This window comes from Stegostoma tigrinum, chromosome 5, assembly GCF_030684315.1.
Source record: "Stegostoma tigrinum isolate sSteTig4 chromosome 5, sSteTig4.hap1, whole genome shotgun sequence".
NCBI classification, from domain to species: domain Eukaryota; kingdom Metazoa; phylum Chordata; class Chondrichthyes; order Orectolobiformes; family Stegostomatidae; genus Stegostoma; species Stegostoma tigrinum.
Genome location: NC_081358.1, coordinates 36,038,483 through 36,063,541, shown reverse-complemented (window position 1 = coordinate 36,063,541; position 25,059 = coordinate 36,038,483). Strand labels below are relative to the sequence as shown.

The window sequence follows — 25,059 nt, the reverse complement described above, 5'->3', positions numbered from 1 at the left end:
ACCTAATGCTCTCCAACAGAACTGCTGGGCTACCTGTTTTCTGTACTAAACTTAATCAAGTGAATCATTGTCCCCTGTCAGCAATAATGGTAACAGTTGGTCCGCAATGTTCATTCAGGATCAAAACAGCTGTTCATTTCTAAATCCTCGATAGCAGACTTCAGCAGAAGAAATATTTTGTTGTAGAAACTCTTTTCCAAATGGTTGAGATGTTCCCTAAGTTTAGGCCTCTTTTCAATTTCAGCATTTTTAGGTCACTATTGGGTGTCATATTTGTAAATTCCAATCATTGAGTTGAAAAATATTTTGTGAAGAAAAGGCATTCATTTCTAATGTGACAGCTACCAAATATAATCAGAAAATGTAACTGTAACTTGGTATGAATAAGGACAGGATCTTCCTGAATTAAGTCATTATTAAATAAATACTAATGATTAAATTACTTTCATTGTTGACAATTTTGAAGAATCCAGGAAACATTATAGGCTTTTCCTCAATTGAATATATACACCAGTGCAGACTTAAACATTAGCATGTGTCTGACAAAGCTTCAGTTGTTTAATGTCCTTTGTATCTAATGTAATTTTCTTTGTTCACATTTCAATGGTATAGAATCTTTTGTGTTCAATTTAACTCTTAGGTCATCATTTTTCAAACTGGGAGTATTAGATTCTAAAGAGTCCCAATGAGACTTAATTTGTTTATTGGATATGGGAGTTGTTGGTAAGATCATCATTTATTGCTCAGCCCTAATTTTCTATATTCATTCAGGGGATGAGGATGTCACTGGGTAGGCAGCATTTATTGCCCATCCCTAACTGCCCAGAGGGCAGTTAAGTGTCAACCACATTGCTGTGGGTCTGGAGTCACATGTAAACCAGACCAGGTAAGACAGGAGTTTCCTTCCCTAAAGGATATTACTGAATCAGATGGGTTTTCCCCAGCAATCAACAATGTATTCACAATCATCATTAGATTCTTAATTCCAGATGTATATTAAATTGAAATTCCACGACTTGCCACAGCAGGATTTGGGCCTGTGCTGTAGAACATCATCTGAGTCCCTGGATTAATAGTCCGGTGATAATGGCACTAGACCATCACCTCCCCCTAAATTACACTTGACAAGTTGCTGGTAAACTGTCTTCTTCAACTGCAGCATTACTTGTGGGTGTAGATACACCAACAGTGCTGTTAGGAAGGGGGTCTTTACTCCAGGGCAGTAAAAGGGCAACAATGCATTTCCAATTTAGGATGTGTGTGACTTGGACAATAACGGCAAGTGATTGTGTTACCAAGTACCCGGGAGCTTCTTTCCAGTGGTGATGGAAGGTGCTGTTAATGGAAACTAAATGATTTGCTGCAATGTATCTTGTTGATAATACATACTGCTTCTATAGTACATCACAGTGGGGGGAATACATCTTTAAACTGGTGTAAAATAAAATTGTAGAATGCTTATTGGACCAATATGTTGCAGAACCTACCCAGGAACAGACTATTTTAGATCATGTAAAATGTAATGAGGTAGGATTAATAAGAGATCTAAATCTACATCATCTGATCCATACTGGCATACACATTCTGCCCTGGACTCACAAAGCCACCCTACCACCCTTCCCTTCTTGCCTGTTTTGAAAAGATCACATACCCCTGAACGTTCAGTTCCCAGCTATGATCTCCTTGTGACCATGTCTCCAGAATGGCCAAAAGATCATTCCCAATAACCTCGATTTGTGCCCTTAGAGTCATAGAGTCATAGAGATATACAGCACAGAAACAGACCCTTCAGTGCAACTCATCTTTGCCAACCAGATATCCGAAATAAATTTAGTCCCATGCGCCAGCATTTGGCCCATATTCCTCTACAGCCTTCCTATTCAAATACCTATCCAGATGCCTTTTAAATGTTCTACCACTTCCTCTGGAAGCTCATTCCATACACACACCACCCTCTGTATGAAAAAGAAGTGCATTCAAGTAAAGAGCCATTACATTTGCTTTATTACTTTTTGATCTCCCATTTGACCTTATTTATCACATTTTTTTCATAGTTGTGTATTGTCTTTTTCTGTCTCCTGTGTTTCATTGTCGAAATAGTTGTCCTGCAATGCTAACTTCTCCTTTCATTTGTAAGCCTATCCTTTTTCTCTTGACAAACGCTCCTCTGCCAACTAATTAGGTCAAACACCTCTCTCCAGCCTTAGTTATTCAACAGGTAACAGTTTAAGTGAATCTTTTCGAATCAAAACAGCTCCATCTTACCTTGTATAGGTGCCAGAATGCCATGAATTGAAACCCAGTCTTCCCACACTAATCTTGAAGCCACACAATTAACCCCTTGCCTTTATTCACCCTACACCAATTTGCCAGAGAGTAATCCTGAGATTATCACCTTGGAGGTTCTGCATTTTATTTTAGCTCCCAACTGTAGAAACTTTTTCAGCATAGTAGGTCCTAAATTCCCTGTAATACCCACTTTTTTTTTGTAAAAGCTGATATCTGTCCAAACCAGAACAGAGTTCAACTCTTTGTCGGAGATATGTTAGGAATTCACATCTACTGAATTAGATAGCAACTGGTTTCAGGGTTCCACTCTTCACCTACTTCCTGACACCCAGCTTAGGCCTTACCTTATGCAACTTTAAATACCCACCCCAGCTTCTCTGTAGCCTATTTGGCTGAACCAGTGGCCAGGATTTGCGACAGCATGGCAAGAGGAGAATCATGCAGGAATACCCACTTCTGGTTCTTGGTGTCAGAAGATAGTTCTCCATTTATTGAAGGGTAAGAAGTGCCCAATAATGGAATGTTGGGCTCAGGCACTGAGATTTTAGTTAGATTTATTCATATATCACTTAAAGTAAATCACAAGAATTGTTCAAGGAGTTAACATAAGGGTCTACTGTAGCTTCCACAGGGCACTCAGTAAACCTGCTTCCTTATCAGAACATCGGGAAAAGGGATACTTCTGAAAGTTATGCCCCCTCTCTCATACTTGCCAGTGACACCCCTGACCCCAACTCCCACCACACCACTCATACATCTCCAGGATAGATAGCAACATCAGCTCGTACTGAAGGCCTTAAAGTATTCCTGGCCGTCCCTGTGCTAGTGCTGTCTGTGATCAGGAAAGGGAGGGCTGTATTTCTGCCCTCTGGGAATTTTGATCATGTTGGAGTGACACTGACCAGTTCAAAGTCCATTATATCAGGTTTCCAGACTCCAAAAACACAGGACTGCCAGCGGTTCTCTTCCTATTGGCAGCACTTGAAGAAAATGGCTACCACTGGACCTAAACTTAAACCAGTGTGTCAACTGGAAGTCAGCCTTTGACTTCATATAAACCACAATCAGATCATCCCTAGCTTTGTACATCTCTGTGAACTTATCTCAGTAACTAAGATTTGTTAAGTAGGGAATTAAGAAACAAAAGCAGAACCTCAGCAGGTCTGGCAGCATCTGTGGAGAGAAAGCTCTCACTGTTTCAGATTTCTAGCTCTTTGTTTTAAATTAATCTAATAGCTCTTCTTTGTATTTTTTTCAAAGCTCCAGTACTTTGTAGCCAGCCAGACTCTCCCATGGAGTTTGTGCATAAACAGGCAAAAATTCCTAAGTTAGACCTGGAAGTTTGGAACCAGCAATGGGACTCAAATGTGTCTTAGAACCTATAGCTGACCACTGCTCCATGTTAAAAATAGGCGAAAGTAGCTTTAAAAGTGCAATTAACTTGCAGTTCAACTAAACTCCACATTCTATTGGAGTTAATAAAAGCCAAAAGGGACAATAGGTCGAAGGGTGACAAGGTAAGCATGGATACAGTTGTAGATCAAAGGAGCTCCTCAAGGCATGACAACACTGCAGTCATGTCCCAGGGTTGGTACAACAGAGAAATAGGGACATCAATCCTATGTCCTTTTCTGAAGACAGGCCCAGACACAAAACGTCAGCTTTCTTGCTCCTCTGATGCTGCTTGGCCTGCTGTGTTCATCCAGCTCCACACCTTGTTATCTCAGATTCTCCAGCATCTGCAGTTCCTACTATCTCCTCGAAGCGTATGTCTTGCTGCTCCATGGCCCTCTGTGTTGGTTGTCTGCTGATCATTCAGTTGGAAAAAGTGTCATTCTTCTAAAGAAAGTACTATGCACTCTGCTTGCTCATGATAGTTTATCCAGAGAGCTGACTAATTCTCATTTATCTAGTTATCCATTTATGCTTTAGCCTCAATAGCCAGAAGCTAAGCATCAGATACAACATTCTAACAATCTAGAATTACTTTTGAATCTAAAGGAAAGAAGGGAATCAAGGAGAAAATTGTGCTTGCACCAAAGATTCTGATATTTTGGAAATGGCTGGGATTCAAATCAATCCGCTGTCAATCTCGGAAATCAGTCACTTTCTTAGACCTCAGCTTCAACTCGCACTGTAACCAAAATATCATTATTATCATGAGGACAACCACCGAAACCATTTTATTTACTCAGATTGTGTGTCTGACATTCTAAGTGGTTTCATTGGAAGAGAGAAAACAATTTCAGGTAACTAAGAAGGGGTATGAAAATCAATTGCATTATCAATAGTTGAAAGAGTAGAGAAATGTTTGTGAAACAGTATCTATAGATTTGTGGAGAGCTGACAATACTTATCTTGTGCTATTTGCTGAGACCATAAGTATTTTCTCTTCTAAATCTTTGAGCTATTTGACAGCTACAGTTTCAAATGCATATTAATGTAAACGCTCCATGAATCGCTAAGTTTAAACTGTAATATACCTTACATAATTTCAGACAGATTGAGGTTGGTAATGTTTATACCGAAAGTTCTCTTTTAAATTTCACTACTAAAACCACCTTTAGATAAAGAATATCATGTGTTAACTGTTTCAGAGAAAGTAGGACCTGAAGAATCTGAGATAACAAGGTATGGAGCTGGATGAACACAGCAGGCCAAGCAGCATCAGAGGAGCAGGAAGGCTGATGTATTGGGCCTAGACCCTTTTTCTGAAGAAGGTTCTAGACCTGAAACGTCAGCTTTCCTGCTCCTTTGATGCTGCTTGGCCTGCTGTGTTCATCCAGCTCTACACCTTGTTATCTCATATGTTAACTGTGCCATGTGACCTCTAACTCAGGATGCAAATTGTTGATAAACAAATAGAATTGGGCTAATCGAATTGAAACTGTAATCAGATAGGTGAAGAAAGAAAGTAAGTCAACATGTTGGCTTGTGAAAGAAGTTGCATTCTATTAGAGCTCTGCTGCTTGGGACGGATCAGACTCATTGCTGTGAAGAAAGTCCTGAAGTTGCTGAAAGGCAGAGCTTGGCCATTGATGACTGAAGCCACTGTCCAATGCTGAGGGCCATTTAATGATGTCACCAGGAGGGAGAAGGTAAGTGTGACCTACTGTTTTCCATCATACTTTTAGTATCTACACATCCAATGGAAAGTGTTCATCTTTATCCATAAACCCTTCAAATATTAATGGCAGTAAGTAATACATGAATGAATATTGAAGTAGCAGTAACTTCAAGTTTGTGATGACTTCTTATGACGTAAAGAAATATCTCAGCCAATGTTGGGCCCCGCTTTGATGTTGTAATCAAGAATAAAAGATCAACGTATCTCCCTAGGAGAAAGAGGCACTAAAGAGTAGACAAGCTGACAATACTGAGGAGGAGAGCTTAGCATCCAGAAAATGATTCTGTTTACAGAGAGAGCTGTGGTGTTTCAACAATGTTATTCAAGTATTTATTTAAATATTTGTTGGCGAGCTATGGATGTTGTAGCTAGGCCATCATTTATTGCCTATTCCCAGGTACCTTTCAGAAGGCGTTAGGGCATTGCTTCTTTGAAGCTGTTCAAATGCAGGAGATGCAATGTGATGCAAGAGAGCTAGTGGAGAATACGTGATTGTGGAGGTGGGGTGGATGTATGGGTCTCGGTGGGATAGTCTTCAGGATTTGGGTAGGATACACTTCAGAAGGTTGATGCAACCTGATGGACCAAATGGCCACTTTCTGCACTGCAAGGATTCTATGATTGCATGCTCTGGTAGTCAACTTCCTACCGCTGATTCCCTTACCTCAGTCCCTGCTAATCCTGGTTAATTTCTACTCTGTTGATTGGGCCTGACAGATTTTGATAGCTATGGAAACCTCTCAATTTCATTTCTCATTTTGATTTGATTTGATTTTTATTGTCACATGTACTGTGATACAGAGAAAAGTATTATTTTGTGTGTTATCCAGACAAATCATTACCATACGTAAGTACATCAGGCTAATAGAACAGAATGCAGAATATAGTATTACAGCTACAGAGAAGGTGTAGAGAAAGATCAGCCCTAATATATGAGAGGCCCGTTCATAAGTCTAATAACAGTGGGGAAGAAGCTTTTCTTGAATCTGTTGGGATGTTTATTTCAAACGTGTACATCTTCTGCCCAATGGAATAGGGTGGAAGAGAGTATTACAGGGGTGGGAGGGGTCTTTGATTATGTTGGTTGCTTTACTGAGGCTGTGGGAAGTACAGACAGAGTTGGTGGAAGGGAGGCGGTTTTTGTGATGGACTGGGCTATGTTCACAACTCTGTAATTTCTTGAAGTCTTGGGCAGAGCAGTTGCTATACCAAACTGTGAGACATCTGGATGGTGATACTGGGAACTGCAGATGCTGGAGAATCCAAGATAATAAAATGTGAGGTTGGATGAACACAGAAGGCCCAGCAGCATCTCAGGAGCACAAAAGCTGACGTTTCGGGCCTAGACCCTTCATCAGAGAGGGGGATGGGATGAGGGTTCTGGAATAAATAGGGAGAGAGGGGGAGGCGGACCGAAGATGGAGAGAAAAGAAGATAGGTGGAGAGGAGAGTATATGTGGGGAGGAAGGGAGGGGATAGGTCAGTCCAGGGAAGACGGACAGGTCAAGGAGGTGGGATGAGGTTAGTAGGTAGGAGATGGAGGTGAGGCTTGGGGTGGGAGGAAGGGATGGGTGAGAGGAAGAACCGGTTAGGGAGGCAGAGACAGGTTGGACTGGTTTTGGGATGCAGTGGGTGGAGGGGAAGAGCTGGGCTGGTTGTTCGGTGCAGTGGGGGGAGGGGACGAACTGGGCTGGTTTAGGGATGCGGTGGGGGAAGGGGAGATTTTGAAACTGGTGAAGTCCACATTGATACCATTGGGCTGCAGGGTTCCCAAGCGGAATATGAGTTGCTGTTCCTGCAACCTTCGGGTGGCATCATTGTGGCACTGCAGGAGGCCCATGATGGACATGTCATCTAAAGAATGGGAGTGGGAGTGGAAATGGTTTGCAACTGGGAGGTGCAGTTGTTTACTGCGAACCGAGCAGAGGTGTTCTGCAAAGCGGTCCCCAAGCCTCCGGTTGGTTTCCCCAATGTAGAGGAAGCCACACCGGGTACAATGGATGCAGTATACCACATTGGAAGATGTGCAGGTGAACCTCTGCTAAATGTGGAAAGTCAACTTGGGGCCTGGGATAGGGGTGAGGGAGGAAGTGTGGGAGCAAGTGTAGCATTTCCTGCGGTTGCAGGGGAAGGTGCCGGGTGTGGTGGGGTTGGAAGGCAGCATGGAGCGAACAAGGGAGTCACGGAGAGAGTACCTAGAATACCTAGAATAATAGCTACCTAGAATACACCTCCTCCCACCCACCCTCGTGCAAAAATTCCATCCCCTGTTTCCAATCCCTCCGCCTCCGCCACATCTGCTCCCACGATGAGGCAATCCACTCCCGCACATCCCAGATGTCCAAGTTCTTCAAGGACCGCAATTTTCCCCCGACAGTGGTCGAGAACGCCCTTGACCGCGTCTCCCGCATTTACCGCAACACATCCCTCACACCCCGCCCCCGCCACAACCGCTCAGAGAGGATCCCCCTTGTTCTCACACACCACCCCACCAACCTCCGGATACAACGCATCATCCTCCAACAACTCCGCCATCTACAATCCGACCCCACCACCCAAGACATTTTTCCATCCCCACCCTTGTCTGCTTTCCGAAGAGACCACTCTCTCCGTGACTCCCTTGTTCGCTCCACACTGCCCTCCAACCCCACCATACTGGGCACCTTGCCCTGCAACTGCAGGAAATGCTACACTTGCTCCCACACCTCCTCCCTCACCCCTATCCCAGGCCCCAAGATGACTTTCCACATTAAGCAGATGTTCACCTGCACATCTGCCAATGTGGTATACTGTATCCACTGTACCCGGTGTGGCTCCCTCTACAGTGGGGAAACCAAGCAGAGGCTTGGGGACCGCTTTGCAGAACACCTCCGCTCAGTTCGCAACAAACAACTGCACCTCCCAGTCGCAAATCATTTCCACTCCCACTCCCATTCTTTAGATGACATGTCCATCATGGGCCTCCTGCAGTGCCACAATGATGCCACCCGAAGGTTGCAGGAGCAGCAACTCATATTCCGCCTGGGAACCCTGCAGCCCAATGGTATCAATGTGGACTTCACCAGCTTCAAAATCTCCCCTTCCCCCCACCGCATCCCAAAACCAGCCCAGTTCATCCCCTCCCCCCACTGCACCACACAACCAGCCCAGATCTTCCCCTCCACCCACTGCATCCCAAAACCAGTCCAACCTGTCTCTGCCTCCCTAACCTGTTCTTCCTCTCACCCATCCCTTCCTCCCACCCCAAGCCGCACCCCCATCTCCTACCTACTAACCTCATCCCACCTCCTTGACCTGTCCGTCTTCCCTGGACTGACCTATCCCCTCCCTACCTCCTCACCTATACTCTCCTCTCCACCTATCTTCTTTTCTCTCCATCTTTGGTCCGCCTCCCCCTCTCTCCCTATTTATTCCAGTTCCCTCTCCCCACCCCCTCTCTGATGAAGGGTCCAGGCCCGAAACGTCAGCTTTTCTGCTCCTGAGATGCTGCTGGGCCTGCTGTGTTCGTCCAGCCTCACACTTTGTTTTACATCTGGATGGGATATTTTTATGATTGTCCCTATTTATGTCTTCACAGTAACAGCTGCCACTATTGTAGACTTGATATCCCCTTCCTCGTATGCGCTTAGGAATGTGCAATAAATTTGGACCTGGTCAGCGATGCCTATATCGCATGAACAAATAAATGCAAAGATGTAGAATATACCCTAGCAATGGCTAGATAGGAATATTAGGGCAGTACTGAAGAGAAGTCAGTGAACATGAAAAAGTAGGAGCAACAGATGGTAGAGAAGGAGAAAATGAAAACTTTTTATTGGAAGCGAGGGATGCCCCATTCCCTGTGGAGCTCCATGGAGAGTAGATTGAGAACTCCAAAACTCTGTTTTCACAAAAATCATGATAAAAGAGAATAATGTAACTATTTCCTCCATTGGGTAGAGCACTCAACAAAATTCAGTGAGAAAAGAAGATCAGGCAAGATGTAAAATTAGTCAGTGATGAAGTGAGGTTCAGGCTGCTTTCCTTAGAGCACAGAAGGCTGTGAGAGACCTGATAAATGGTATAAGATTGAAGGGCATAGACAGGGTGGCTAGAAAGCAACCGTTCCCCTTATTTGAAAGGCCATTAACAAGGGGACATCATTTTAGGTGAAGGGCAGAAAGTTTCAAGTCGATTTGAGGAAAATCTTTTTCATCCATGGGGTGGTGAGCAGGGGTGGAATGCATGGTCTGGGAGGGTAGTTGAGGCAGGAAACCTCACAACTTTTAAAAAGTACTTGGATGAGCTCTTGAAATGTTATGACATTCAAGGTTAGTTCTGGAAATTGAAAGCAAAACAAAAGAGAAGTACAGCACTGGAACAGGCCCTTCGGCCCTCCAAGCCTGTGGTGATCGTCATGTACTGACTAAACTAATAAATAAACCTTCTGCCCTTATTGAGTCCGTATCCCACTATTCCTTCCCTATTCCAAAAACCATCCAGATGCCTCTTAAACGTTGCCAATGTGACTGCTTCCACTACCTCTTCTGGCAGTGTATTCCAGGCTCCTACCATACTCTGCATGAAAATCTTCCCTCGCACGTCTCCCATAAACTTTCCCCATCTCACCCTGAACCTTTGCCCCCTTGTAATTGAAACGTCAACCCTGGGAAAAAGTCTCTGACTATCCACCTTGTCTATGCCTCTCATAATTTTGTAGACCTCTATCAGGTCTCCTCTCAGCTGCCTTCTTTTCAGTGAAAACAATCCTGGTCTTTTTAATCTTTCCTCATAGCCAATGCCTCAAGACCGGGTAGCATCCTGGCGAACCTTCTCTGCACTCTCTCCAAAGCTTCAAGATCCTTCAGCTAATGTGGTGACCAAAACTAGACGATACTCCAAATACAGCCTAAAATGGGTTTTATATAGCTACAACATGGTTTGCCAACTCTTGTACTCTATACCCTGGCCAATGAAGGCAAGCATGCCGTATGCTGTCTTAATCACTTTGGCCACCTGTGTTGCCACTGTTAGGGAACTTGAACCTGCACACCCAGATTTGTCTGTATGTTAATGTTCCTAAGAGTTCCACCATTAACAGTCCAATTCACACCTAAATTTGATCCTCCAAAATGCATCACCCTGCATTTGCCTGGATTAAATTCTATCTGGCATTTCTGTGCCAAAGTTGCCAATCTATCTAATTCCTCTTGTATCCAATCACGATCATCAGCACTATCAGCAACTCCACCAATCTTCATGTCATCTGCAAACTTACTAATCAGACCACCCATATTTTCCTCCAGATCATTTATGTATACTACAAACAACAGAGGATCTAAGACTGATCCCTGTGGAACACCACTAGCTATTGGCTTCCATTTTGAAAAACACCATTCCACCACCACCTTCTGTCTTCTATGACCAAGCCAATTTTGCATCCATCCAGCCAGCCCACCCCGAATCCCATGTGATTTTAGTTTTTGAACAAATATGCCATGTGGGACTTTATCAAATGCCTTATTAAAATCTATTTAAATTATATTCACAGAATTTCCCTCATCAACCATCTTTGTTATCACTTCAAAAAATTTAATCAGCTTGGTGAGACATGACCCTCCCCTCACAAAACCATACTGCCTGTACTAACTACCCTTTTTTCTTCCAACTGTGCATGCATCTTGTCCATCAGTATCTTATCCAAGAGCTTCCCCATCATAGGTGTTAGGATCACCAGTCTATAATTTCCTGCTTCCTTTCTTAAACAAGGGAACAGCATTGCCTAATCTATATCAGTCCTCTAGGACATCGGTCATGGGCAGAGGATGTGAAGATATCTGCTAATGCTCCAGCTATTTCTTTCCTTGCCTCGGATTGATCCCATCTGGTCCTGGGGACTTGTCGACTATAATGCAATTTAGGATACCCAAAAATTCCTCCTTCCATATACTGGCATTCTTTTAGAGTATTTACAAACTCGTCCCTGACCCGAACATCAGTCATGTCCTTCTCAGTGAATACCAATATAAAGTACACACTAAGGATCTCTCCCACTTCGTGTGGCTCCACACGTAACTTCCCTCCTTTGTCCTTGAGGGGGCTGATACTTTCCCTTGTTACCCTCTTTCTTCTCATGTATGCTTAAAAAGCCTTGGGATTTCCTTGACCCTGTTTGCTAAAGACGTTTCATGGCCCCTTTTAGCCTTCGTCATTCTGCGTTTAAGTTCCTTTTTGATTTCGCTATACTCCTCAAAGGCTTTGTCAGTTTGTAGCTGCCTAGACTTATCGTATGCTTCCTTTTTCCTTTTGACTAAGTTTACAATTTCCCTTGTCATCCATGGTTCCTGAATCCTGCCATTCCATCCTTCAGTTTTGCTGGGGCATGCATATCCCGCACTTTCATTAACTGGTTTTTAAAAAGCTCCCACATGCCAGACATAGATTTGCTTTCAAATAAATGCTCCCAATCCACAATCCCCAGTTCTTGCCTAATGTGGATGTAATTGGCCCGTGCCCAATTTAGCACCTCACCTGAGGGCCATTCTTGTCCTCACCTATGACTGCTTAAAATCTTATGAAGTTATGGTCACTAAGCCCAAAATGCTCTCCTACTAAAATATCGATCACCTGTCCTGGCTCATTCTCTAGTATCAAGTCTAGTGTGGCCTCTTCTCTGGTTGGATTGTCAAGATACTCCCTCAAAAAGCCCTCCTGGACACGTCTAACAAATTGTTCTCCGTCCAAGGCCCTGGATCTAAGGGAATCCCAGTCAATAAGAAGAATGTTGAAGTCATCTACCATAATTACCCTGCTTTTTTCGCACCTTTCTAGTGTCTGACTGCACATCTGCTCCTCTGTCTCACATGAGCTGTTGGGAGGTCTATAGAAAACTCCCAAAATTGTGATTTCACCCTTCCTATTTCTGAGCTCCACCCATAATGCCTCACTGCAAGATCCCCACCAATGTGTTCTCCCTCAACACAGCTGTGATGTGATCCCTAAGCAGCAATGCAATTCCCCTACACCTTTTATTTCCCTTTCTGTCCTGTCTAAAACAGTGATATCTAGGAATGTTAAGCTGCCAATCCTGTCCCCCCTTTAACCATGTCTCTGTAATAGCAATAACATCATAATTCTATGCAGTAATCCATGCTCTTAGTTCATCTGTCTTACCTGCTATACTTCTTGCATTGAAGTAAATGCACTCCAGACCTCCAGTCCATCTGAGCCCCATGACTTCCCACTGCCTGCTCTTGCTCTGCGCCATGCATATCACAGTCTCTCCTTTGTCCCCACTCCCTGCACTTACTGGCCTGTTAATCCCATTGCCAACCCCTGCCACACTAGTTTAAACCCTCCTGAACAGCTGTAGCAAACCTCCTGCCCAGGATATTGGTGCATCACCAGTTCAGATGCAACCCATCCTTCTTGTGCAGGTCCCACCTTCCCCAGAAGACATCCCAATGATGCATATATCTAAAGCCTTCCATCCTACACCAGCCCTGTAGCCATGTGTCAAAGTGCACTCTCTCTCTGTACCTAGCCTCACTAGCCCGTGATTACTACCTGGGTAGCCCTGCAGGATCTCTTCCTTCTTCCTACCAATGTCAGTTATGCCAATGTGGGCAATGATTTCTGTCTGTTTTCTCTCCTGCTTCAGGATGTCCTGCACCAACTCGTTCACGGCCACAGAAACGCCTGTCTGTGCCCCTGACTAGTCAGTCACCTACTACAATCGCTTCCCTGGGCTTTGCCTGACCCTGCTGTACAGCAGAACCAGTTGTGGTGCTACAGGCCTGGCTGCTGCTGTTATACTCCCCTGAGAGGCTAACCTCCCCCAAACAGTATCTAAACTATCTAAAGTATCTAAACCAGCTCAGCTCTTCCCTCCCCCCACTGCATCCCAAAACCAGTCCAACCTGTCTCTGCCTCCCTAACCGGTTCTTCCTCTCATCCATCCCTTCCTCCCACCCCAAGCCGCACCCCCAGCTACCTACTAACCTCATCCCACCTCCTTGACCTGTCCGTCTTCCCTGGACTGACCTATCCCCTCCCTACCTCCCCACCTACACTCTCTCCACCTATCTTCTTTACTCTCCATCTTCGGTCCGCCTCCCCCTCTCTCCCTATTTATTCCAGAACCCTCCCCCCATCCCCCTCTCTGATGTAGGGTCTAGGCCCGAAACGTCAGCTTTTGAGCTCCTGAGATGCTGCTTGGCCTGCTGTGTTCATCCAGCCTCACATTTTATTAACTCAGCTTTCAGGGCTGGCTTGAGCAAATCCACCAATAGCTTCACTTTGCGAACTGATTTGAAGTACTTTTCACCAAGTGGGTCTGCACATTGGGAAATTCCCAAAATATTCAGCACTTTGTGGGAATGGCAGGTGCAAATAAATGAAGATGTGGCGTTTATGGTCAAGAATTTCCTTCCTTTGTTAGGGCAGGTTTGGGAATTCTAATTTTCCTGTTTTGTAAATGATGAGGAGAGAGGGCACACATAAAACTAAACCGGAGACTCTTTAGGTGAGCCAACACAGAAGACATTTTTTATCCGTTCAATAAGACATATGGACCAGCGTTTTCTTTTTCACTTGAGGCAGACAGTAAGTCATTACTGTCTAAATTAGGTCATTTATACCTGCTTGAGGTGGGACGTGCAGGTCATTCCTTCCTTAATGACCACGGTGAAGTGTAGGTTATCTCTGTTCTCCAGATTGACAGGCACAAGAACAAGTGAAAGCAGTGCTGAAAGCTCTTTATGACAAGTTCTGCAGATTTATGAACAGCAAGTGCTTTCACTTGATGAATGTAAAGTTTGTGTGTAAAGCCAGTCACCTTCTCTGCACGTTGCTGCTGCTGCACAAGAAGTCGTCATCACACTTTCATCATGTTTTTGACTCTATGGCCTAAAGTTACTACTACTCCCAGTGAGTTTCTGTAGCAACATGTTAGCTTAATTGAGTACAAAATCATATTGTTAATAAAAACATCATAAACTGTTTGCAGCCTATTCCTGAACTGTTGCTTTTCTCATGTCCAATGTTAACAGTTTGTTTCAGGAGCTGTGTTCTTCTTTACACCTTTAGCAACATTAAAGGAACGTACAAACACGAATAAACCATATAGACCATGTGTCTATACTATTCACACTTCAACTTCATTTGGCTGCCTTTGTTCAGTATTCCTTGATATTCTTACCTCCCGGGATTCTATGGGCTCAGAATCTGTAACCTTTAGCAAGTGTGACGTTCAGATTTCCACTATAAATATAAAAAAACCTTCTTATTGCACTTCTCATTTGCCTAGATCTAACTGTAGGATGATACCCTCTTCTTCAGTATCTTCCCATCTAAAGGCACAATTGTTCAAACCTTATTGGGTCTATTAGTTACTTCAAATTTTTTGATGATGTTATCAACTAAATTTTCAGCCTAAAGGGATGTATGAGTCAAGTAAATGGCTCCTTTCCCCATATTTAATATTTTAAACTCCAGTTTCATTCTGGTGAATCTTGTTTACTTCCCTTGCATGGCCAGCATATTATTCATAAACTAGAAACAAAAAAATGTGAGAAATATTCAGCTGGTCAGATAGTATTTGTGGAGTGAACTACCCAGCAGAGCTAACTCTTCAGGTAAAATGATCTTTTAACAGAAATAGGAGAAATTGGAAATCTAATCAATTTTAAGAAAGTGTAAGCCATTTTAAGCTAAAGAGGGAGGTTAGAGAAAGAACAAACAACAAGCCTGTATCTCTTTTCAGCAATACCCATCGTCTGTTTGCTGCTGCATCTGTGCTACAGCTCTCACCTTGTGAGATCAGCTCATGAGCTATGAACTTAACTTGTACCATTTGAAATTGCACTTTTTCTTGTTCAGTTTTAGGTTCATCTGACAATCTTTCTCTGGCAGTCACACCGTATTCAGGTTGTAGTCTGCAATGGCTTCTTACATTGTGTTTTCAAACATAGGCTAGTAGATCAATTAACAATAAAGAACCATGACATGATAAGATTTGTTCTACACCCCTTGAATGCATGAAATATTTAAAATTCATTTTGAAGTTCTCATTTTTGTTGTGCAGTAAAACTAGCATTCTTTCACTCTAGGCAACCACACAGTTTACCACAAGAAATGAGGACCTTACCATGAGCAGTACAATAATGAATTGTTTCTCAGAGGCTGAAATTACTGTGGTTCTGTAATTGTCTCATGCAATCTCACACAATTGATCACCTCAATTTTGCATTCTGTATTAATACAGCAAGCTGGTGTAATCCTAGCTTAAAGTCGTAGTTGTATTCCTGAAGCATCTACTTTAAGTAGAACAATTCTAAGATAATCAGAGTTTCCTATTGCACATGACGTAAAATCTGCCGTTATGTTCTGTAGGACTTTTCACATCAAAGAAGAAAATGATTATAACAATACACTCTGAAATACCATACATCCCAAATTTCTATATTCATCAAGGAAATAACCTGAAAGTATAATAACATTTAAAAGTTAAAAGAAATATACCAACTCTTTGTAGTTGCCTGCTGCTCCCCAGTTCTTTTCCAGACAGCCAACCAGAATGGATCATAGAAGATAATTCAATGTGCCAAAATAAAGCACATCAAAACTTTTAACCTGCAGGACAAGACTAGCCTAATCAGATTTGCTCCTGCAAATTAACTCTCCCTGCCTTGTAGACTATCGCCTATTTGTTTCTTCCTAACTCTCTTGTTCAACGAAAGTTGGGGCTCAGGATAAGAGTTGTGAAAGGGAGGATGAGAATGAGCGTGTCAGGGAGGGAAATATCGAGTCAGAGAGTTTTAAAAAGAGAGTACCAGGGAACAAGGGAGTGTCTTAGAGAGTCAGAGAATTTCTCAGCAAGTCGGAAAGGTCACTCCAAAATGGCAGTGATTGGGTCACAATGTTTCATCTGCCTTGGCGGGATACAATCCTAAAACAAAAGTTCTGGTGTTAAATCCTATTAAATCCACAAAACCAATGAAACATGACATTGAATGAAACAACTTAAAACAGTATATTTTAGTTCCTGGTCCACTTACCGTCACCCCTGAGTGAAATTAATACATCAGTTTTACACTCTTTCCAAAACCAGAGAAAGGGAAATAACGCAAATAAAAACAAAAATGTTTCTGGAATGTGTATTGAACATAATTCAGTCTGTCACATAGTATTTTAGGATTACATAGCAAAATGTTGCAACATATAGTTTATATGGGCTTTTCAAAGGCACTTGAATGGGCAAAACTACGGCATGTGGATTTTAAAGCATGTGTGTATAAGGTCAGACAGGATGGATCTTAATAAATAGATCTAAATGCCAAAATACAGCACATCAAACTATCCCCCAAGGTAAGACCAGCCTAATCTGAGCCTTGCTCATTGTATATCATGTAAATTCATGAATGGGTTTAAGGCCACATTTTTCGATTCTGGAAACTGTCCAGGCTACCTCAAATCACAACAGCTGGTTATGTGTCAAATATTTGAGCAATAGGTGATATTAGCTGTTTCACACTGCTCCTATACAGTAACAACCCAAATGGTATTCTCTACCAACAGAATGCCCCAATCATGCCAACAGGTCATTCTTCCTAAAACACAACTGAATAATGTGATTTAAAAAAAACCGTTCAGTGCCTGTGTGTACCAGGGACTCTCCATATGTTCAAATGGCTGGCAGATCATATCAGTTAGCACATTACTTCAGTATTCCCAACAGGCAGAGTGCTGACCATACTCAACCAGCTCACATGTATCATACTCTGAAAATAGTATTCAATGTTAGATACAATTCCACAGTTGAACTGCTGTAACAGCTTGTTCCGGATCAATCTGAATGTGCTAAGAATTACTCTAGCAATCAAAGTATAGGTGTTAATTGGGGCCATGTTGTGCTTACGCTTTTTAGAAGCTTTATACGGTTATATACGGGACTTTGACCTCTTCAAACAGAACATTTCCAGGCATGTGCCTTTTCCACTGTGGGTCTTTATGCACAGAGTCACCCAATTAGCATGGGCAAAATCTAGATGTTCTCCGAGTAATGGGAGAGGAAACAAATATCCGGAAACCCATTTCCCATCTTAACTCTCTCCCATAAATAAAGCTTCAGAAAAGAGTTACAAGAATGTTGGCAGGGTTGGAGGGTTTGACCTATAAGGAGAGGCTGGAGAGATTGGGGCTGAATTCCCTGAATCATCAGAGGCTGAGGGGTAACCTTATAGAGGTTTATAAACTCATGAGGAGGCACGGATATAGTAAATAGATTAGAGAGCACAGTTTAAGGTGAAAGAAGAATGCTTTAAAAGGGGCCTAAGGGACAACTCTTTCATACAGAGAGTGGTGCATATTTGAAATGAGCTGCCAGAGGAAGTGGATGAGGCTGGTACAATTGCATTTAAAAGGCATCTGGATGTGTATTTGAAGAGAAAAAAAAATTGGACATATATTGGCCAAATGCTGGCAAATAGGACTAGATTTATTTAGGATATCTGGTTGGCATGGATGAGTTGAAATGAAGGGCCTGTTTCCGTGTTGTATATTTTTATGACTCTATGAAAATCTTTGAAAGACCTGGAGAGTTTATCCATTCCTACTATAATGAGAAATCTCTGTTCTAATTTATCAAATAATCTCAACTGAGTGAAACAAGATGTGCAAATGGGCAAATGGGCAATTAGTATTGGAGTGTTTGAATGACATAGCTTGGGATCCATGTGTTAATTTATATCCTGCGTGTGCACAAATAACTCATCATACATCTGGTAGATAAATCACCTTGCACGGTCAGCTTATCAATTCACCAACACTTTCTAATGAAGCGCCAATAAGTTTGAGTGTCTGATGCTGTGGGAGGAACATCAACATTGTCCTGCAACAGAATTATTTTAAGGAGCTTATGTTGTGTAACGGGGTGAGAAGAGCAGAATATTTTTGCACGGGGTAATTCGCTGATCCATGTGTAGTCATGATGGGTGAAAACTTAAATGGATAAAGAACAATTCTCCCACAACCCCACAGTTGAAACATTGAGTTAAGTGCTTTATGCGCAGCCTCTGCATTCTTCCTGATCATCCTCAACTCAGGGCATGAAGAATAAAACTCCTACTGTATCCTCAACATCATCAGAGTAATTGTTCGTACATCTCAGTCATCTGTTTTGAATGAAGCAGTTTACAATTGCTGGGCTGACACTGCGTAGAAATCATTAAGTAATTGTTGAATCAATAATATCAAACAGCATGATACTGCTGCGTAAATTCAATCTTATAACTTTGGCAATAGCACTTCTTGATGGGAGTAATTTTTAAACATATTAAAACCAGTTAAAATCTGCAGAGTGTAGTTCTCACAAAGCACAAGGCTGAAATACCATTTTTATTATTACAATAAATAAGCAGTAATATAACACCACTTGTCATTTCCAGGCCAAGTTAAATCTGGGAAATTACAAGATTGCATGACTGATGATCAGAGTTTGGAGTTTAGCCAGATTTGGGTTGAAATTGTATGGCAAGATACTGGTATTTAATTCCTTTGACTTTCATTTTGACAAAGTCATACATCTGTCGAGGGTTATCATTAATATGTAGTCACCAATGATATTGCACAACACAATCCCAACCCTAACATATGGAGAGAATGGAGGGAGTTTTGAGTTGCAGCGACTACCATATCTGACCTGGAAGTGCTTGAAGGTGGCACTGGGGTGCCAAAGTTGAGAGGGTTGTATTTACCAACGCCAATCTTCCACACATTGATGGCATCAGAAAAGAAAAATAAAGCAATTTTCGTTGTGACTGGAATGTTATTATTTGCTTTTGTTTCTGATCATGCAACTATTTTTACAGAGTTTTCTAACAAATTACAGTAAGCATGTCAATAATTAGGGACTGACCCATTTACTCACAGATTTTCTGAAAGTGCAGATGCGAGTAATTTAATAAAATTAAATGATTGTTTTGTTTTAGCTGTAAACAATAATGCAAAATTGATCACCCAGTAGAAAAAGTTCGAGTCTTTCTGCTTTTCTATCATAGACTGAGGTTAAAAGTTTTTATTACTAACTTCTATAGTGATTATTTTCAATATAGTCGATATTATCTGTATGCTATGGACTGCAATGCTAAAGGGGCTCTTTACAGAGTGCTATGTTACCTTTAATCACCATTTGTAACAGTGTTTTGTAGTTTGCATAGAACTGCTGCAAACTGCGGTTTTCTCTTCCATGAAGTGACTAACAGCAATACCATACTGTGTGTAAAACAGGTTATTATTATACCTTGAGACCACCTACATACTTCCTGTGGTTCTTATCAGTGTAGCAATCAGCCATGAACTGACATTTCAGTAAAATTTTATAAAACTGTCAGTAAAAAAGCTAAGACAAAGAGCCAAATGGAGTTGACAGCATATTTGCTGCTGTCGAACTTGATAAAGAGAGTTCCCAGGCTGCCCCAGAACTAACTATTCAAAAATGCTGCTCAATCGTTTTGTAACAGCTGGCAAGGAACAGCGTGCTAACCTGATTCATGGAAATGGCTGGTAGATCCAGGAATGTTGTCAGTTACAGCTGTTTAAGAATAAACACCAGTCAACGATAATTCTCACAATATTAATCTTTCCTGCCTTGACAACCAGTCAATACTGTAACGTGAACTGCATGACAAATAAAGGTTGTCAACTTGTAACTTGGCTTTTACTGTTTTACATGTGGATTGGTTACATGTACTTGCGCAGACTTAGAGAACATTTTCCCATCCCTTATCCAGTATGGCAACAATTAGAACTGAACTTGTTTTTGAATTGTTTCTCCATAAAGTCTTAACCCATCCTAATTTGTTCAAATATTTTATTGTATATCCAGTTTAATTTCCTCAGAGCAAACTATACTTTTCAATTGAATTCTTATAAAGGTTTTTCATCGTGCTAAATTACTTTATTTTCCTTGCATTTCATCTCAGCTGAAGGTTCTAAGTTGTCACATTAGCATAACATTTCAAACACTTATAGTATATGGTAGAAACTCTCCTTAGATTTTTTTTGCCATTATGTGCCAATTTTCAGCTTTCAGCTTTCGTCACATCTGGAGGGGTGTTGATATCTGTGGCTTGTGGTCCTTCACAGCTGAAAGAAAGATAAAGAAGTTTTTTGTTAAAGCGAAATATTCAGCAAAGTGTGATATGAAACTACGGACGTAAACACTATGGCACAGCTAATGCTTGTCAGAGAAGTGCTGATCCTCTCCTCGGAGAGGATCAACGGAATGAGGTGGATTAGCCATTATAAAAACGTGACTGCAAATCAGGAGTCAACTTTGAGAATTGGTTGGGACATTGTAGGGGAATTATCATTGGGGGTAAGGTAACATAGAACATAGAACGTAGAAAAGTACAGCACAGTACAGACCCTTCGGCCCACGATGTTGTGCCGTGGAATAATCCTAATCCAAAAATAAAATAACCTAGCCTACATTCCCCTCAATTCACTGCTGTCCATGTGCATATCCAGCAGTCGCTTAAATGTCACTAATGACTCCGCTTCCACGACTACCACTGGCAAAGTATTCCATGCGCTCACAACTCTCTGGGTGGAGAACCTCCCTCTGACGTCTCCTCTATACCTTCCTCCTAACACCTTAAAACTATGACCCCTCATGGCAGTCAACCCTGCCCTGGGGAAAAGTCTCTGGCTATTGACTCTATCCATGCCTCTCATTACCTTGTATACCTCGATCAGGTCACCTCTCTTCCTCCTCTCCAGAGAGAAAAGTCCGAGCTCAGTCAACCTCTCCTCGTAAGACAAGCCATCCAGACCAGGCTGCATCCTGGTAAACCTCCTTTGCACCCTCTCCACATCTTTCCTATAATAGGACGACCAGAACTGGACACAATATTCCAAGTGTGGTCTCACCAGGGTTTTGTAGAGCTGCAGCATAACCTCGTGGCTCTTAAACTCGATCCCCCTGTTAATGAAAGCCAAGTACAGGAACAGTGCCAAGATTCCGTAGTAGTTAACTTTCACTCCCCGAGCTCATTGTTCGACAGGGAGGGCCTTCTATACCACTGGAATGCTTTCACCGCAGGAAGGCTGGTAGAACTGAATATTAACTTCAATATTTTATCTTTCCCAGTCCAACAGCGGATAAAAGAAAGACAATTAATGTTCGCATCACGGAAAGCAGCGATTCAGACACCAGGGTGCACTCTCTCCAGCAATGCAGATAGAACAGTCAGCAGGCATTGTTACACACACAGAATTGGTGGTACTATTTGGGGAACACTTCAAACACATGCAAAAAGAGACATTGGAGGTAATGACAATTGCAGCTATTACACGTCAAGGCAGTGAGGAGTGGCTCATTTCCAAACAGATGGTGAGTATCATCAGCCAAATATGTAAAGGCCCAGTCAGGGAAATTCTGTGTGGAGAGACCTTTTCGGAAACAGGAAAGTTCTGTCTTCAATTGACACAGGAAGTCATTCAAGAGATGAGTGGTTCCATACCTGTGGTGTGAACGCACAACATCCTCCATCAAGTGACTGACAAACCCACTGAGAAGCGTATACAGTACACTACTGACTGCATACATGGGCTATTACGAAGCCTAGCCCCACCAATGGGCCCAATGGTGTGATGGGTGACGGTGGTGAGCCAAACACATACCTACACTGTCAGGAAATAAATCACTCCAGGAGACCAAAGGAGTTTATGTGAAGCCTCAAAGGCAACGGAGATGAAGATTTCCACCAATGGTTCGTACAGAGCCTGTACACCACTGGAGCCCATACACTGAAGACATGTCCTTAGGCTTTTCCATGATCACACCAAAGCTAGATAGTTCTCTGCTGACTCCGGTGGCTTCAACGCAGATGTAGATGGATGCAGAGGTACTAGGTTATAAGGACAAGGGCTACAGTCATCCAATGGACTCATTCCGGAGCTGTACAGTTCTATGTTCGATATTCTATCTCAGAATCGGCCTGAGATGAAGAGGGAACACCTGACAGCAGCTTCCGTTGGAATGCTGCTAGATGCAAGGATTAGCACTGGGCAGCCACTGGGTAAGGTTCACACACTTACTTGAATTTGGATGGGTTGAAGAGAATGTTGTTGAACTGCAATCGGTAATGATTTGTGCATTTTCTCTCATTAGGCAGTCAACGTTATACAGTTATTACACCATTGACAGTACACTTTATAAAGGCAATGTACTTGAGTGCACACATTTTAATGATGACCTTCACACATTGCTATCATGGAAACACATTAATGTTAAGGGTTTTCTATAACAGGTCGGTAACGGTCTTGGACAAAATGATTTGGCTCGTTATCCACTTCTATTTGTGCTCACAAGTGAAATGCCTGTGACTGAGAGAGCTGTGTACCTCCTCACACAGGTATCAATCTCCTATTTCTTGACAGTTACCGATCCTTGACTCATCCTTCATGCCATCTTCATTGTGTAAGACTGTGTCTTTTTATTTTGTGTTTTAAAACACGACTGAAATGAGAGAGAGCGAGAGAGTGGTGTTTAGAAAAAATGTCAGAAAGAGTGGCTGAAATGTTGAAAGCAAGTAACCTGAATACTCATCTCAGGCATCATGTGAGCAGCTGCTTGAATAAGCAGCAATTCCATTTGCAGACAACTCGAAGTGGTCTCTCTGTTCTCTGCAGTCAAAGCTGCACCGAAAAGTGTAAACCCTGAAGAAAACCAATTTGTTCTTCTTGTAATATTGTTGTAAGCTGTGATATGTAACTGATATGTCTTTTTAATTGTAAGTGAATGGTCACCTCGATTGTTTACCATAGGTGGACGTCTGTCGATAAAGACAGCTGAAACAATATACTGGCCAGCAGAAGAGTCATAGAATAATCTCCACAACTGAACCAGAGAACACAGACAACTGAGCCGTCTTTCCAGTTTTTCTCCTCTGCCAATAATTTATTTTTCCTGTCTGTTTGTCTGTCAGTGTGTGTGAGTGGGAGTTTATAAAGTGGATTAGAGTTTTAATTAGTAGAGTTGAACACCAATCGTTTATAATTACTTGTAATAAATCATTGTTGTTGCCCAGGGACTTTGTGTCTGCTTCCTGTTAATCTGGATCAGCAAATCAGGTAAATGGGGAAACTTTGTGTAGTTTATAAAATACGTAAGTTTAGCGGTGAACCTGAGAAAGCAGAATTTGGTTACATGTGCACTATCCCAGTATGTTGTAAGAATTGACCGATATCACTTCAGATGCATCATGAACATCCTCTCCCTCTGAGGCTGGAGCTCTCTGACTCTTCCTCAGGCTCGAACACTATCCCCCTGTCTACTGCCAGGTGGAATATCACAATATTCAGTTAACAACGATAATGTGGTATACTTCTGACATGCAGCGATCTGCCATGGTCTGTTAAATATTGAACCTACATTTTCAATAGGCCAACCAGTTTCAACTTGCTGTTGGTCAAGGCATCTCATTGCTGTAAGCCAGCCTTGATAGTCACTTGTGTATAGTTAGTGAGAGAGGTAACTCTTTCTGTATCCAGGCTACCCATGTGGCCCATTTGGCCTCTCTGTTCACCACCTACTGGTAATGTTCCTGCCTCAGCAAAGGCAAAGCACGTGGCGATATACCCACCTCTAGGCCAAGCACCATCTCACTAGATGTTGGGTCAGTCTGAAAAGCACTCCGTCCTTCACAAGTTGAAGCCTATGCTGCCTTGATCTGCTGAGTCACTTTTGTCCTGCCTCTTGTGGATTAAGGATCTTTTAGACACCATTTCAGCAGGATTTATTTTTGCCTTCTCCATCTGCAAGGTTTCCAAACCTGATAGTGTGGCTTGGTTCAGACTCCTCGCTACATCCAGGTTCATAGATTGATTTTTCAGCTTTCTAACAGCGGCAGCATTGTGTTCTAACCAAGGGTCAATACAGGTTTAGCATAACTTCATTACTTCCCATTCTATCTCTCTGGAAATGAAACCTCACACTTGGCTTGTTTTTGCTCTGGTCTTGTTTACCAGCAATACATTTAGAGACTGATGTATTTATACGCTGAGATCTCTTTTTTCCTCTACCTCGCACAGACTTGCACTTTCAAAATAATAAGTGACCTTGCTATTCTTCCCACTTCACAGTTCGCACATTTTGCCCATTCTTCAAGTTCATCAATGTCCTCCTGTAATTTGATATACTCTTGCCTAGTATTGACTAGGCACCCATTTTTTCTCTTTTGCCAATGCAGAAGTTAAAATCCGAAACGGAAGTATAGATTGTTAAAAGCAGTGGTCTCAGCACTAATCTTTAGGAACATTACTTCCTACACCTGCCACGCTGTAGAACTATCTCTAACTCACACTCTCTGCTTTCTGCAGCAATTCATACTGCCACTCTCCCAATTTCACATTCCCCAACCTTATCTGCAGCACTACCATTTTCTCTGTCACTACAGCCTTTCTCTGTTACATGCTCAAAAAAAATTATGTTCATCATGGAAATTGTTCTTTTTGAAATCCATACTCTTTTTTGTTATATTTCTCATTTCTGGTTATTCTTCATAGTTAGACATTGTTCACAATCTAGATTTGGATGGACAGATTAAATGAAATATTTCTAAGTTTGTGAATGACACAAAATGAACTTCAAACATGAGCTT

At 42.2% G+C, this 25,059-nt stretch overlaps 1 pseudogene; it reads right to left on the bottom strand.

Annotated features, from left to right (window-relative positions):
* LOC125451560 (exostosin-like 3) overlaps positions 1–12,196 on the bottom strand; it is a 45,698-nt pseudogene extending 33,502 nt beyond the window's left edge.
* Between the last annotated feature and the right edge of the window lie 12,863 nt (positions 12,197–25,059).